This window comes from Coenobita brevimanus, chromosome 97 (assembly GCF_032717465.1).
Source record: "Coenobita brevimanus isolate Jiangsu-jjx chromosome 97, ASM3271746v2, whole genome shotgun sequence".
Taxonomy (NCBI): Eukaryota; Metazoa; Arthropoda; class Malacostraca; order Decapoda; family Coenobitidae; genus Coenobita; species Coenobita brevimanus.
Genome location: NC_137050.1, coordinates 5,998,054 through 6,012,422, shown reverse-complemented (window position 1 = coordinate 6,012,422; position 14,369 = coordinate 5,998,054).

Genomic DNA, 14,369 nt, shown 5'->3' with positions numbered 1-14,369 from the left:
ATGTTTGTCTGTGAAGTGTAGTATACTGTACTGTTTACTTAATTTTCCTAAAACAATAGCATAGAGAGAGGGATGTAGAGGTTTATTTGATTATATGACTTTGTTTTGCATTGTAAAACTGAGAGGAGTGTGGTTAAGATAGGCAGAGAGGGTACTCTGAGTGAAACTGAAGTGGAGAAGCTGAGAAAGAAGCAGTGTCAGATGAATACTAGTTAAAGGAACTGGAGGAGTTAGTTATCACTAAGAATCTCCTTGGTCACTAGTCATATCAGGCCTTCAGTTTGTCTATATCCTGCCATCAAATGGTAGAATCTCCTTGGTTACTAGTCATATCATACCGCTTTCCTGCTATCATACTCTAGAATCTCCTTGTTAACTAGTCAAATGAAACCTCAGTTTCCTGCAATCAAGCTTTAGAATCTCCTTGGTTACTAGCCAAATCAAACCTCTTTCCTGCAGTTGTACTCCAGAATATCCATGGTTACGAGTCAAATCAAACCTCTCTTTTCTGCAGTCAAGCTTTAGAATCTCCTTGGTTACTAGTCAGATCAGACTTCTGTTTCTTGCAGTCAAGCTTCATGTTGTTATTGTTGAGGTGTTGCCACTCATTCGCATTGTTGTTGTTGAGATGTTGCCGCTCGTGCACTTCCTTTGTCAGCATCTAAGTTAAATCCTCTTTTTCTGGTGTAGCAGCAGCATTAGGGTGAGAGTCGTTCGAGATGGAGGTATTTGAATAACCTCTCCGTGGATTTCATCCCTCCTTTCATTTCTCTCATAAAGTTCATGTTACATTTCCTCTTTTTGCCTCATGTAGTCTTTTTGAAGTTTATCAGAATTACAGTACATCCTGTTTCTCTGTTTATGGATGGATGGAAGTACAAGTAAAAAGTGCAGTTTTAGGCCAAGTTAAATAGAAAGGAGCATATGACATTTTAACCCAGCCATTGAGTTGCACTTGGTCCAAGGGTTAGGAATCCAGCTTAACTCAATGCCGGTCCCAAGCCCAGATAAACTGGGGAGAGTTGGTGTCAGGATTGGGCATTCGGCCGCAAAAATTTGCCAAGCCCTGACACAGTATGGTTCATTACTGTATCATTTAGCGTACTGAATATCAGGTGCTTTCACTGTCTGAATTGAGTAAATGCCCCCTCCCCTCCCTCCCCCCTATAGTCTCTCACTGTCTCTCTTCATGTGAAGTCTGGGTGGCTGGGTTGCTTAGAATAGTCTACACATACACACCTCGCCAGTTTGTGTCAATTCGATGTCAATCCGCCATGTGTGTGGTGGTTGTGGCGGGATGGGCATCTTACCAGGGGGTCGCTAAGGTGAGGTCACGCAAGCAATGCCCTGATCCTATGTTCTTTGCGAACCCACATCAGGCACAGAAGGTGAACGATAAGCTGTCACAAAGGGGGAACGTTCTGGCCATCACATGCACTCGACCCTTGCATGTGACAATCACGTGGTTGCATGTTTACTATTTTTTCCCACAGATAATGTCTTTGGAATTTAGATTTTTATGATTTTTATCCAAAATGTTTATTGTATGCCGTGTGGGTGTTGGATGTGCCTGAGAGGACGCTTTTGAGGTCATAACCCTTGGGTTACAACAAGCAACAAGGCTATATGCCATTTTCACCCTGTCTGACACCATATCTATGAGGTTGTCAACATCTTTAGCGCTGATGGTGTCAAACTTGTTGAAATGAGTATAGTCTGGGCTGATGTGTTGCTCATTATTAAAGCACCAATGCTTGTCTGAATGTCACACATGGGCTGCTGATACTTATTTCACATCCTCTCAGTCTTCATGCACCGTTGCCTAGTTAGCCAAGAAACCCCAATCACCAGTCATGATTCAGATCTGTTTCGGCCACAACCACATGCTGCACCTGAATATTCTACATCATTAACTAGAAAGCTGAAAGGCATTTGAGTGTGTCTGTTTTTATATATACCTAGGGTGCCTCCATTCTGTTAGGTTTTTAAATGGGTGATTTTTTTTTTTTTTTTTTTTTTTTTTTTTTTAAAGAGTAGGATGTCACCAAGCAATTAGGTTTCCAAATTGGATGAACTTTTCTATATTAGAGAAGTATGATGTCACCAAAATGTCACCAAGCCACATCTTACAAGAGTATTTGCGCACAGTCTGTGATGTGGCTGGCTTGATTCGCTTAGCAGAATGCAGAACTCTTGACGTAGATTAGTTGGGTGGAAGGTGCCACATGTGCACGACTGGAGATTTGTTTGCGGCTGGCGTTCAATCCTGTTCTCAATGTGAGCTTACCATTCTGCACACACTAGCTCCTGTTCTTGGTGTGTTTTCTTTGTCATGCACACCAGTTCCTATTGATGTGTTTTCTTCATCTCAGGCACACCAGTTCCTGTTGGTGTGTTTTTCTCACATACATCAGGTCCTGTTGGTGTGTTTTCTTCTTCCCACACACACCAGTTCCTATTGGTGTGTTTTCTCCTCACACACACCAGTTCCTGTTGGTGTGTTTTCTCCTCACACACACCAGTTCCTGTTGGTGTGTTTTTTCCTTCTCTCATACATCAGTTCCTGTTCTTGTGTTTTCTCCTCCTCGCACACACCAGTTCCTATTGGTGTGTTTTCTCCTTCTCACACACACACCAGTTTCTGTTCTTGGTGTGTTCTAAAGGAGATCGAGATAAGGACGAAGATCAAGAAGAAATTGAAGGCTATATTAAATGCCTCCAGTTTGAAACATTTCTCCTTAAATCAAACATTTACTGCCATCAGTCAGCACAGAGACAGACTCATGTAAAACTGCAAGGCCTATGCAGTGATGATGATGGCAGCATGTCCAATGGTAGGGTGGATGGGACGGGCATGGTGTAGGTCCGAGCAGCTCACCTCCTCGTGGTGGACCTGGGTAGAGTGATCTTCATGTATATTCATTGTTGCTTTGGCTCCAGGTTCATTGGAAATATGAACTCTGTGGAGTGCAGCCTGAAATTGCCCTCCTGCATCCCACAAGCCTTTTTTGGGAGATGAATCGAGGGATATTGATATTGTTCTGCAGTCCACAACCCTTGTTTGGGAGAGAAGAGTCAAGGGATGTTGAAATTGTCCTTGTACAGCCCATGACTCTCGTTTGGGAGATAAGAGTCAAGGGATGTTTAATTTTTCCTCCTGCACCCCACAATCTTTGTTTGGGAAATAAATCGTGGGATGTTTGTGTAGGTGGGCAGTAGAAGCACCCAGTTATATCAGCACTACCACATGAAGGCATCCCTCTCCACGACCATTAGAGCTTCTAGAAGCACATGATTGAAGATCACTGTAGCTGAAAGCTGCAGTTTAATGACAAATTTTGTCTAGCAACACACAATTACTTAGTGACATTAAAATATATGCTTTGTGAAATAGACTGGTTCTTAGTGACAGGTAATGAGGTTTGGTGACATAAATCATTGGTGACATTACTAAGAGGTTTGGTGATGTAATATTTGGTGATGTTACTTAGAGGTTTGGTGATAAGAGGTACTTGGATTACTTTGTGGTTTGGTGACATCCTATAGCGAATCGGTTTCATAAAATAGATAGAAAAGACGACTTCACTCTACCATGGAGTAAACCATAGTGTAATAATATTGTATTTTATATGTACATGTTTGAGATGGACTATAGGTCAGTATGAAGGTACAGTATTTTGTCTTGTTATGCCTTACATTGCTTCTTTTTGGTGTATTCTGTTATACTGCGTGGCCAATATTATGGTTGTTATATTTTTTAGATATATTTTGTCTTGTTATACCACGTACATGCTTCTGGTATATTCCCTGTTATGCCACAAGTCTGGTCTTATGGTTGTTATATTTTCAGATATATGTTTCCTTGTTATACCTCATATTGCTTATTTTGGTATTTTTCCTGTTATACCACAAGTCCAGTACTATACTTGTTATATTTTTCATATATATTTTGTCTCATACCTCAAATTGGTTCTCATTCATTCATTCATCATCCAATCCTACATTGCCCCATGAGGAGCGTAGGAGCCCGGGGCTTGGCGGTTGGTTCCGACAATTAAGATCAGAGTGACCAGCCTTACTCATCCCTGAGTGGCATTTCGTGAGCAATCAACCCCAACCACCCCTTGGATATAAACGTTCACCGGCTCAATCCAATTGGAGCACAATAATTACCCAATAAACCACCAGGCGCCATAAATTGGTTATATGGTTACCACCCAGCGTAGTAAATGGTTTCCTGGTGTACAGGAAACCATTTGGCTCGTCACTCAGTGTAGAGTCACCCACAGGCAGAAGGAAGAGGAAAGAATGAAGGAAAGAAAGACAGAAGAGGGAGTGTGAAGTCACCCTTAGGCATAAGGACAAGGAAAGACTGAAGGAAAGACAGAAGAGGATGGAAGGAAAGAGGGCTGGAGGAGAGGAAAGGGCAGACACCCGAGAGCAACACTACATCGAGTGAGTGGATGGTGAGTGCCCCCACCTACCACATAAATTGCTTCTTTTGGTATATTTTATTTATACCACAAGTCTGGTATTATGCGTATTATATTTTTCAGATATATTTTGTCTCTTACCTCAAATAGCTTCTTTTAATATATTTCCTGTTATACCACAATTTCAGTCACATGAACGTAGCTGTGTGGATTATTTATCTATATTATGGACAAAGTTTGCTGTGCTTGCAGCATTGCGACTCTGAATTTCTGGCTTTGGATAGGTTGGCTATGACACTCTAGGCTATGCTGTTTTGAAAAATGAAGTGTTTGCTAAGAGTAGTAGTCAGACTGTGGAGTATACAGGATGCAACTCTGACTGTCTTAATTGAGAGAAGAATTTATAAAACTTGTAAAATGCATACTGTAGCCATTCTCATAGATGTTTTGTTGAGTTTTATGTTCAAAGATTGCTTGTGTTGTGACTTTGCGGTACCTGATGTGAGATAGTGTGTTGTTGTGGTGTGACCATGTGAGAGGTTGCATTGCAGTTTGTACATAATGAATTTTCTGTGTTGTATTTTGTGTTGGCATTGTAACAGGGAAGGGTGGTGACTGTTGCATTCTGGTTAGGTGTAATCTTGTCTTTCTGGATTGGGTAGTTTCTTTGGTGGAGGTTTGTGAAGGGTGTTATTTGGTTGAAGGTGTGTGTGCGTGTGTGTGAAATATTGTGCTGGCTTGAGAAAGAGGAATGTTGGTGAGACAGTTTGTATGGTATTTGGTGGTTTTCCTCTTTGTTTTTCTGTGGTGGAAGGTGATGCAACATACAGTTGCAGGGTTGAGAAGACTGTTAACCTGAGGTGATGAACTCTCTCTCTCTCATATGATCCTTGTTTGTCAGTACTTTTATTTCTTGATAGAAGTGATCTGAATTTGTGGCCTTCGTGCATCCAGCCATTATTCCAAAGGCTTTGTTTTGTGTTGTCTTAAGCTTTTCCATTTTTGTGCCAGTTAAATAGGGGGCTCATCTTATGCTAGTGTAAGTCACTGTTCTAATGAATTGTTCATAGAATTCATGTTGTATGAAGGTGGTACCTGTTATTGTTTTCAAGACATTGAGTTTATGATATGCCTTTGATCTGATGTTATCTGTGTATTGAAAAAAGGCCATGTGTGCCCTTAGTAGATCTTAGAATTTTAGGTGTCTTTCCGGTGGGAGTGGTTGCTTGAGTAGGGTAACATGAGGGTGTGTTTGAGGAGCTTGTCTGGAGTTGGGAGGATGATGGTTAATTTGGTTAGTGTAGCAGTCATTTTATGTATGCCTCTGTTAAAGTGAGTGTAACATAGGTGCTGTTGGGGATTATCTGCTAACTGTTGAGTTTGTGTTATGAAACAGTTGCTAGATTATTGGAGTGAAATTGCTAGAGATCAAGCAGCATGGAGAGCTGACATTAGGTGCCCAAGGCTGACACATGCAAGTATGTTGGACCCTTTATATATGAGACAATTTATTTTTTATTTCATTATTTTTTAGATGGTGAAAAAATATACTTGAGTGAGTGAAAGTGAGAGGAGGTATTGTAGGCCACGAATGTGGATGGATATGATGAACGAGTACTGTATACAAAAAGTTAAAGATGGTGGGGCTAGGGAATGGACTGGGTTGAGTCGGTTGGATGAATTATGTATGGAGGAGCGTATGATAAAAGTTTAATGTCCCATATTTAACTTTATTAAACTTTACAGTCATAAGAATGAGTTGTTTTCATCGTAACGTGAAGTGCATCTATTTAAAAATGTATGTACAATTATACATCCTGTGAAGCGGAGTATAGGATTCTTGGGCTTGAATAATGAATGTGTTAGTATCTGGCTCTCGTCATTAGTAATTTTGTGTACCATTTATTCCACTTCTATGGTTTTTTCCATCCTTGTGCTCTGGCCCTCACTGTACTCCATCCTTAAATGGAAAAAAGAATATGGGATGGTAACAGTGATTAACTTTTAGTGTCAGTCTTTTGAGTCTTGGTAATATCCTTTTCAGTTTGTTCTTGCTGCAACAAGATTGTTCTTTTCACCAGAGGAATGTCTTTAATTATGAAAGTATTTATCAATGCTGTATTGTTGTATTCAACTTAGGAAAGGTTTAAGTATGAGAGTTTTAACCGAAGCCGCATTGAACTCCTTCAGTTTAAAGAGCTTATCCCAAGGTAGAATAAAAGACTAATAATAATAATAATGATAATAATAGTACTGCAACATGAAAATGACACCATCTTGTTCAGTGGGTTAATATTTATAAAAACCGTTTTAGTGGATCTTTTCCACTATTATGGTACACTGGTATGTAGATATTATTTTTTGTTGTAACATAAGTACCACACTGGTCTAATTATTGCAGTTTATGGTTAAAACCTTCCATGATAGCCAAATTTCTTTACACGATTGTTTTTGTTGATAATTTGTTAATATTGTCAGCACTGTAATGTACATATGCAGACATAAATACTGATCTAATTAAGGTAAATAATGATGCAGCAGTGGCTTTCAAATGCCAGTAATGCAGTTTAGGAGAGTTATATTATTGGAAAAAAGGAAACTGTTTACATTTGTGCATTACTGTGCACCAACTCCGGAAAGTATCATCAGTCAGGTGGTTGATAGTTGTTCAGTCACCATTATTATTATTTATTTTTTTTTTTTTTATTTCCTCCAAGTTTTTGTGAATGGATTTTGTTAAAGAAAATAATTTCTTGATGTATTAAAAATGCCTTTGTCAGTTTCTCCCTCCTCCACCTTTTGCCCTCTTCACTCTCCCCCTTCGCCCCATCCTCTTCCCCTTCGCCCCATCCTCTTCCCCCCTTTCTCCCTCTTCCTGTCCTCCCTCCTCTTCCTCTTCTCCCTATCCTTCTACCTCTTTTCCCTTTTTCCTCCTCTTTCTTCCTCTCCTCCCTCTTCTTCTTGTTCTCTCCTCATCAATCCTCCTGTCCCCTCCTCCTCTTTACCATTCTTCTACCTGTCCTCCCTCTTATGCCCATCCCCTCCTCCTCCTCCTTCCTCAGCCTTTCTGCTCCATCCTTCTACCTCTTCGCCCCTTCTCTCCTCCTCTTTCATTTCCTCTGCTCCCCTCTTCCCCTTTCCTGTTGCTCTTCCTCTTCTTCCCTCCTCCTCCTCCTCCCTCTTTCCTCCTCCTCCCTCTTTCCTCCCATCCTCATCCTTCTTCCTCTCCTTCCATTCCTCCATCTTTCTGTAATCCCCACCTCATTCCTCCTGTCCCCTACCCTCTCCTTCTCGTCCCTCTTCCGCATATCCCCCCTCCCCATTCTTCTACCTGTTCTCCCTCTTCCGCGTATCCCCCCCTCCTGTTTTTCTCTCCTCTTCCTTTCTTCTCCATCCTCTGCCTTTCTGCCCTATTCTTCTACCTCTTCTCCCCTCCTCCCTCTCCCCCCGTCTTCCTCTATCCCCCTCCCTCTTCCTGTTCCTCCCTCTTCTCCTCCTCACCCTTTCTCCCTATCCTTCTACCTCTTCTCCCCTTCTATTTCCTCTTCTTCCTCCCTCCTCCCCCTTCCCTCTCTTCCTCTCCCCCCATCTTCCTCTGTCCTCCATCCTCCTCCCCCTCTTCCTCTTCCTTCCTCTCTCATCTCTCTTCTCCCTCCCTCCTTCCTCTCTTCCTCTCCCCATCTTCCCTCGGTCCTCTATCCTCCTCCCCCTCCTTCCTGTTCCTCCCTCTTCTCCTCCTCACCCTTCCTCCCTATCCTTCTACCTCTTCCATTTCCTCTTCTCCCCTTCCCTCTCTTCCTCTATCCTCCTCCCCCTCCCTCTTCCTGTTTCTCTCCTTTCCTCCTCCCTCTTCTCCTCCCTATCCTTCTACCTCTTCTCCCCTTCTATTTCCTCTTCTCCCCTCCCTCCTCCCCCTTCCCTCTCTTCCTCTCCCCCCATCTTCTGTCCTCCATCCTCCTTCCCCTCCCTCTTCCTGTTCCTCTCCTTTCCTCCTCCCTCTTCTCACCCTTCCTCTCTCCCCCTCTTTATCTCCCCCATCTAACAATGAATAAAGCCAGCAGGTGCTAGCAAGAATGAAATAAAATCGTCAGGCGTCAGCAAAAATGAAATAAAATCGTCTGGCGTCAGCAAGAATTAAGTAAAATCGTCTGGCGTCAGCAAGAATTAAGTAAAATCGTCTGGCGTCAGCAAGAATTAAGTAAAATCGTCAGCCGTCAGCAAGAATTAAGTAAAATCGTCTGGCGTCAGCAAGAATTAAGTAAAATCGTCAGGCGTCAGCAAGAATTAAGTAAAATCGTCAGGCGTCAGCAAGAATTAAGTAAAATCGTCTGGCGTCAGCAAGAATTAAGTAAAATCGTCTGGTGTCAGCAAGAATTAAGTAAAATCGTCTGGTGTCAGCAAGAATTAAGTAAAATCGTCTGGTGTCAGCAAGAATTAAGTAAAATCGTCTGGTGTCAGCAAGAATTAAGTAAAATCGTCTGGCGTCAGCAAGAATTAAACAAAATCGTCTGGCGTCAGCAAGAATTAAACAAAATCGTCTGGCGTCAGCAAGAATTAAATAAAATCGTCTGGCATCAGCAAGAATTAAATAAAATTTATTAGTAGACCTATACCATTTTCTTTTCTACACACAGTACAAGCTACATGAAAATAATTAGAAGAGGCGGGGGGGTTAAGAAGAGAGGAAAGTGGGAGTAGAAGAGGAGAGGAAGAGGGATAGAAGAGAGGGAGGGAAGAGGAGGAAGGGGGAGGGGGTAGAAGAGGAGAGGAAGGGGGGATAAAAGAGAAGAGAGGAAGGGGGGTAGGAGAGGAGAGGAAGGGGGGTAGAAGAGGAGAGGAAGGGGGGGTAAAAGAGAGGAGAGGAGAGGAAGGGGGGGGTAAAAGAGAGGAGAGGAGAGGAAAACGGGGGAAGCAGAAGAGAAGGGGGGTAGAAAAGGAGGAGAGGAAGGGGGGGGCAGAAGAGGAGGAAAGGAAGGGGGAGGGGGCAGAAGAGGAGAGGAAGGGGGGTGGAAGAGGAGGAAAGGAAGGGGGAGGGGGTGGAAGAGGAGGAAAGGAAGGGGGAGGGGGTGGAAGAGGAGGAAAGGAAGGGGGAGGGGGTAGAAAAGGAAGGGGGGGTAGAAGAGGAGGAAAGGAAGGGGGTAGAAGAGGAGGAAAGGAAGAGAGGAAGTGGGGGTAAAAGAGGAGAGGAAGGGGGGGAGGGTAGAAGAGGGGGAGAGGAACAGAGGGGGTTGAAGAGGAGAGGAACGGAGGGGATAAAAGAGCAGAAGGGGGGGTAAAAGAGGAGGAGAGGAAGAGGTGATACAAGAGGAGGAAGGGGGGATACAAGAGGAGCAGAAGGGGGGGTAAAAGAGAGAGGAAGGGAGGGTAAAAGAGAATAGGAGGAATGGAGGGTAAAAGAGAATGGGAGGAAGGGAGGGTAAAAGAGAATGGGAGGGAGGGAGGGTAGAAGAGGAGGAGAGAAAGGGAGGGTAGAAGAGGAGGAGAGGAAGGGAGGGTAGAAGAGGAGGAGAGGAATGGGGGGTAGAACAGAAGGAGAGGACGGGAAGTAGAAGAGGAAGGGGGGTGGAAGAGGAGGATAGGAGAGGACAGGAATGGGGGGTAGAAGAGGAGAGGAATGGGGGTAGAAGAGAAGGAGAGGACGGGAAGTAGAAGAGGAAGGGGGGTGGAAGAGGATAGGAGAGGAAGGGGGGGGTAGAAGAGGAGAGGAACGGGGAGTAGAAGAAGAGGAGAGGAACGGGGAGTAGAAGAAGAGGAGAGGAAGGTGGGGTTGAAGAGAAGAGGAAGGGGAGTAGAAGGGAGGAAGGGGGGGTAGAAGAGGAGAGGAAGGTGGGGTTGAAGAGAAGAGGAAGGGGAGTAGAAGAGGAGAGGAATGGGAGGTAGGAGAGAAAGGGGGGGTACAAGAAGAGGAAGGGTGGTATAAGAGGAGGAAAGAGGCTATAAGAGGAGAAAGGAGGTTAGATGAGGAAGGGAGGGTAGATAAGAGGAAAGAGAGGTAGAAAAGGAAAGGATGGGGGAGAAGTAGAAGAGGAGGAGAGGAAAAGGGGAGAAGTAGAAGAGGAGGAGAGGAAAAGGGGAGAAGTAGAAGAGGAGGAGAGGAAAAGGGGAGAAGTAGAAGAGGAGGAGAGGAAAAGGGGAGAAGTAGAAGAGAAGAAGGGGGAATAAAAGAGGGGAAGGGGGGGTAGAAAAGGAGAGGGGGGGGCAGAAGAGAAGCAGAGGAAGGGGGGGTAGAAGAGGAGCAGAGGAAAGGTGGGTAGAAGAGGAGCAGAGGAAAGGGGGAGGAGTAGAAGAGGAGGAGAGGAAGGGGGGAGGAGGAGAAGAAGGGGGGGGTAGAAGAGGAGAGGAAGGGGGGGGTAGAAAAGGAGAGGAAGGGGGTTAGAAGAGGAAGGGTACATGAGAAAAGGATAGAGGGGTAGAAAAGGAGAGGAAGGGAGGTAGAAGAGACAAAGGGGGGAGAGAAATAAAAGAGGAGGTGGTGGAAGGGGGAGTAGAAGAGGAGAATAAGGAGTACAAGATGAGGAAAAGAAGTTGTAGGAGCGGAAGAGTATAAAGAAAATGGTGGAGGTGGAAGAGGGGAGAAAAGGAGGGATAGAAAAGAAGGAAAGGGGGGGGGGAAGATAAGGAGAGGAAGGGGGAGGGGTAGAAGAAAAGAGGAAGGGGAGAGGGGTAGAAGGGGAGACAAAGGGGGGAGGAATAGAAGAGATGAAAGGTTAAAAGAGGAAAGGAACGGGTGGGGGAAGAGGAATATGGGATAGGGATGACGGGGTAGGAAAAGAATGGAGGTGGAAGAGGAGAAAGAGAATGAGAAGAGTATGGGGAAGAGGAGAAAGGGGGGTACAAGAGGAAAGGAAAGGATGGGAAAAGAGGAAGAGGAAAAACAGGGGGGAAGGAAAAGGGTGGAGCAGGAGGAGGATGTGGAAGGAAGATAGGAGAGGAGGAAGAGACAGGAGAATGAAAAGAATACAGGGAAGGAAGAATAGTAAAGAGAAGAGAAAAGGAGGAAGTGGCAGAAAGAGGAGAGGGGAGGAAGATGACAAGGGGGTAAACGAAAGGGAAAGGAAGAGAGGAAAAGTAGGGAGGAGTAAGAGGAAGGGGTGGAAGAGAAACAGGAGGGGGAAGAGAGGGAGGAGAAAAAATAAAGAAGGGGAAATGGGAGCAGAGGAAGAGAATTAAGAATGGAAGAGGGAAGAGGAGAAAGATGGTGGTGGTGGGGAAGACAATAAGAGGAAGGAGAAGAAAAGGAATAAGGGGAAAGTGAAGAGGAGGAGGAGGAAGAGAAATGGTAGAGGAACAGAGAAAATGAAGAGGGATGGGAGAAAAAGTAAGAGAGGGAGTGTAAGAGGAAGAGGGAAGTTGGAGACGAAAAGCGAAAGCAGAAGGAAGGAGGGGTAGAAGAGGAAAAGGAAAAGAGAGAGAGAGAAGGGAGGAGGAGCAGAAATGACATGAGTGGTAGAATATGAGCAGGAAAAGAAAGTGAACATGGAGGAAAGGGAGAGGAAGAGGGTGAAGAAGACAGGGGAGAGGAAGGGGGGAGGAGGAAGAAGAAAAAGAGAAGGGAGATGGATGGGAGAACAGCAGTAGGAGAGGAAGAGGGAGAAAATGAACAAAGGAAGAGAAATTAGGAGAGGAAGACAAAGAGAACGAGGGGAGGAGGAGGAGGGGCGAGGAGGTGCAGTGGAGACTGAGGGTAAGGAAAGAGAACGAAGATGAGGATGTGGAAAATAGTAGCTGGAGAGGAAGAGGCAGAAGATGAACAAGAGAAACTAGGAAAGGAAGACAAGAGGAGGAGGAGGAGGGAGGGGGGGAAGGGGAGGTGAAGTGGAGACTGAGGTTGAGGAAAGAAATGGAAGATGAGGGTGAGGAAAATGAAGAGGAAAAATAGAAAGGAGACGGGAGAAAGGGGAGGGGTGGGGGAGGAAGGTAAGGTGGGGATGAGGGTAGGAAAGAAGCATTACAGATCAAATACATAACAAAAAACAAAAATAAAGTGCAAACAAAATTGAGGTACAATGCCCACAAAAAGTTTTTTTTTTAATAGTGAAATGATAATGCTTTACAGTAACTGCTTAGCTTTGTTGTACAGTATTATTAATATGGAATTACAAAATACCCTTGAAAGTCAGGGACATTAACTGCTCCTGCTGGCTAGTATTATTAACCACAAAGACAGCATTTTATATTATATATATATATATATAAAATTAAACTTTCATATCATCATCAATATTATCAATACAACTATTATCATTCTCTTCATGATATTATTACTATAAATGATTCCCGTGATGCATCCGTGTGGAAACCCAGAAACATCTGATTATAGTGTGAAGCAATTGTTGTTATTACTAATGATTCTATTCAATGTGAAATGTCAGAGTGGAAACTGTGAAACTTGCCCTAAGAGTAAACTGTGGAATCATACAGACACGTATGTCCATGACTGTTAGAGAAAAAGATAAATAAATATATAAACAACACAAACTTTGTGAAACCAGAGATTTCAGTAACTTTCTCATTTAACAACCTTCCACCAAACATTTTTCACAACAAAACTACTGGCCAAATTAAGAACAATTTTCACATAATATACACTTTGTAATTATGCTGTAAAGATGTGCAGTGAATGACTAAGGTTAATACAGTATTACAAAAGGTTGTTGCTGCATTCTATAAAAATTTAATTCCTTGTCTATGCATCAGAATTTATTAGACAGATACAGTGGTATATGTTAATATGGAATGTCTTGTATTGCTGGAACCTAACCCTCACTTGGATCAATTTTCACCTAATACAATTATTTTTAGGCATATGTCTTCAATGTTAAGTGAGGAAATACTGTTTATAAGATACTTTTTGTTGGCATTTACAAGAGTAAAAAACAACTTTAACTATGCTTGAAATAGTTTTCTTCCTCTTCAATACTAAGCTGAAACCAGAGATGATAATGTGATAGTTATGAAGTGTTATAAAGGGGATATAAAGCAACAGTACTTTAATACTCTGACAAGGAGCTTAGGAAAACACGCTTCAAAGGGATTAAAATTTCAGCCTTGTCAAAGTGAAAATCTCAGAATACATGACATTCTAATCATTGTCCCATAAGCATACCACATATATTCAAAAGAAAATCCAGACAGAAAGGGAAAAACCATCACATAATACATGAACTGCACATAACATTAAAATATATATATATATATATATATATTTTGTGGTGGGTGGGGGCGCTCACCATCCACTCACTCGATGTAGTGCTGCTGTTGGGTGTCTGCCCTTTCCTCTCCTCCATACTTATTTCCTTCCATCCTCTTCTGTCTTTCCTTCATTCTTTCCTTGTCCTTCTGCCTATGGGTGACTTTACACTCCCTCTTCTGTCTTTCCTTCATTCTTTCCTCTTCCTTATGCCTGTGGGTGACTCTACACTGAGTGACAAGCCAAATGGTTTCCTGAACACCATGAAACCATTTACTCTGCTGGGTGGTAACCATATAACCAAATTTTGGCGCCTGGTGGTTTAGTGGGTAATTATTGCACTCCAATCGGATTGAGCCCGTGAAGGTTTATGTCCAAGGGATGATTGGGGTTGATTGCTCACGTAATGCCACTCAGGGATGAGTGAGGCTGGTCACTCTCATCTTAAATGTCGGGACCAACTGCCAAGCCCCGGGCTCCTACGCTCCTCATGGGGCAATGTAGGATTGGATGATGGATGGATATATATATATATATATATATATATATATATATATATATATATATATATATATATATATATATATATATATATATATAAAATCCAAATAATGAACATAGCATGAATGGAACTGTGTTGTGAAATGAATGCATTATCATTCCAAATTACAGTCAACAGATCTTACCCTGCCAATGGCAGTGACCACTAACCCTTTTTTTGTAATGGATTATATATTACGTTTTTA